The following is a 3307-nucleotide window of genomic DNA, read 5'->3' as shown; positions in this document are numbered from 1 at the left end:
CATAGATTGTTTTTCCCACAGCCTTAAGTTTGTTGGTTCAAAAGTCACAGTCTTGACTCTTTTTAGACATGTTTGTATAATGGAGAAGCTGCACATACCACCACTGTTCTGGTAAATTATATGAAGGAATAATGGAATTTCAGTGATGGCAGATGTCTGCGATGCATTCAATCGTCTCTTATTTTAGCTTAATCTCTTCCAGACATGACTGTGAGTCTGTGTGCGTGTGTGTGTGGGGGGGCACACAAAGATAGTAAGGCAGGGAGAGTAGAGGATAATATGAACATATAAAGGTCTATATATGTGTGGACAGTATATTGGACACTAACTACATAATTCATATGTATTGTTTCTTTGCTTGTGTGTATAATAACTGAATAACATTAAGTTAAACAGTAATATGCAACAAGGTGTCCCAGGTTTTGCAGTACAGTTTCTGAAGTGAAATTTAATTGGCTCCTCACTTCATTTGTGACTTTAGTTGGGACTATTTTAGTCTTAATCCACTTTATACTCATTGTTTATGTTGGTGTATATAGTATGTATAGTATATAAGTCTGTCCCAAAAAATCGTTTTAAGACCGAGATTATTTCAGTTTTTTTCTTATAATTTGCATATTCCTAAATGAATGTGTTAAATTATAACAGTAAATCTTTGGCTGGTATTGCAGCTTAGAAAAACTGTAAACACTGCTCAGAGACTTGGCTCATTTGTACTCCGGGACCCCTAGCAGATTAGTCATGATCCTATCTGGCTAAGTGGTGTGTACATCCTTTAATTAAAATGTGTCTTTAAAGGAATTCTAGGGGAGAAAAAGCTTATTTGCTTTCATGCCAAAAAAGTGTCATAACACTCTCATATCTTTCAGTTCCTTATGAAGCTACAGCCAGGACTCTGTCTTAGCATAGCATAAGGATGTGACATAGTAGCATAAAGAATGGAAACGGCTAACCTTGCTCTGTTTGCATACCAGCACCTCAATAATTAACACGTTATTATACATCTTGTTGGTTTAAACAAACAAAGACTAAAGTGTAAAAATGACCAGTTGTGATTATACAGGAGGTAATTTGGGGGACTATTTCTTGATCAGGTGCAGTTGCTTTCAGCTCGCAAGCCGTTTTCCCCTGCGTCCAGTCTTTATGCTTAAATCAAGACCCTACAGACTGAGCTACTGCTGCTCCAAGTCTATAATCTCTGCTGGATGCTACATTAGCCACTACTAGCATAACACATAGCCTACATCAGACCAGCACATACATTGAGCTATTTACCATACTGAACTAAAACTGAATAGTCATGTATCAAACCTCACTGTGAAAGCTTTCATTATTAGTTGTTGGTAATTGTTAGTGTTGTACGTACTGCTGGTCTGATGAATCCAAATGTCCGACTTAATTGTCTATCTCTGGTCTTTCTGCAGCAAATTTTGATCGTTTTTTAAAAAAAACTGTCCATCACGAGGGCGACAGTGTCATAAGAATGCAATGCTAAATCAGTGGAGTAGACTTTTATCAGTCCACAAATGTATTCTAATGATAAATATGACATCTAGAATCCTAGCTGTATTGTTTCAGTTGAGAAAGATGGCTTCTTTTATTGAGTCAGCAACCACAGGAAAAATCGTGGGAATGAAGGAAACTTTGTGATGACTCAGCTAAATGCAGTGTTTCAACCTATCAAGTCCCATGTGGCTGTGCGGGCGGAATAAGAGCAAACACGGAAACACTGGTTGTCATTAACCACATCAGACCCCGGATGATTCATCCCTGAGGAAGCTCAAAGGAGAGTCTGGATGGTGTGCATTTGCATCTTTGTGTGTGGGTATGTAGGCATGTGGTTTTGTGTCTTCCTCTGTAACCGAAACCTCTGCATCCTTGGTGTTTTGAGAAAAGACCTTACAGGCATTTTTCGAAATTTCATGTCGCCGGTGGATCCCTGAATCTTGGCATTCATGAAATTTTGTTGAAGAGAGGAAATATTCGAAGGCAACGCCAACTATCTCCCTTTAGACGTGATAATCTTCAATGTCTGCCTAAAATGTTCTGACAATAAACACAATCACCATTAAGGAAATAATAGAACACAACATTTTTGTTTATTAACTTCGGTGAGAATTTTTTTTATTGGGATTAAAATGAAAATGAGTTCAAGAATGCAGCCAAGTCTTCAAACTATCTGTCTATCTGTGCAAGTTTTTGTCTTTTCCTAAATCCTCGAAGGGATTAATGCTCAAATGTTTATTTCACAACACCAACCACTCTAATAACAGCTGTGTCTTCCAGAGGTCTCATGCCTAATCAATAATTCATTAGGAATAGTATTGGTTGATGTTGTGACAGCCTGATTTGTAACAAAGAATGTTAGACATCAATCGCAGGACACAAATGCTGTTTCCAATTCAGACACACAAAACTTTATTGTGCCAAAAATTTTAGGCACGACAGGTTTTAATAGTGACAGATATTGTCTCTTTTATTTTTAACATGGAACATATTGTTGTTCTGTGAAACTTTTGATGAAAATGAAACACTTTTAAGTTACATTTCTGTTGTTGCTTTTCAATTATGAGCTCCTTTAATGTAGACATAATCTACTGTGTGTCATTTTGAAAACCTCTCAGCTTGAAAACCAAAATCATCCCTTTCCCAGAGGAAACATACAGCTCTGTGTGCCCAACAAGGTTTTACATGCTCACTAATTTCTTTTTATAACCTATATAACCTATATGGACAAACTGTCTCCTGCACTACTATTATTATTAGTTTTACCATTACTATCACCACATACCACATAGATTAAAATTGGCTGCTATTTATTTATTTACTGTTTTTTTTACTGACTGTTCTTTTGCACTGTTACTGTTACAAATATATCTTACATAATTTTTCTGCTGCCATTACCATCTGCCTTTTTTGCACTACCATAAGTATTGTATATGTATATTTATATTTTATGTCCGTTGTAATTTTGAATGTTAAAATTTTAGTATTAGGAAATATTCTGTTCTTATCAGTTTGGCTGTCACTTATCTGGTCACCGTGGGTGAACGTCCTCTCGTCATTCCTTGTATGTCTGTGCATGGAGAATTGACATTTAAAGCTGAACTTTGGACTTTGACTTTGGACTTGACATGCGCGCGACGAAGGCCAAACACCGCACACCAAAAATGTGATGAAATTAGCTTCTCTTCTGAGGCTGGAACATATAATAATTTAGCATGCTAACATGTTACTCTAAAAAATGTTAAACACATTGATGTTTAGGCTGGGTATAATATCATGATTCACCAACTTAGTAGAGATC

The sequence above is a fragment of the Morone saxatilis genome, unplaced genomic scaffold, assembly GCF_004916995.1.
Source record: "Morone saxatilis isolate NCDOM2014 unplaced genomic scaffold, NCSU_SB_2.0 Contig7, whole genome shotgun sequence".
Lineage (NCBI taxonomy): Eukaryota > Metazoa > Chordata > Actinopteri > Moronidae > Morone > Morone saxatilis.
Note: the sequence above shows the minus strand (reverse complement) of the source record.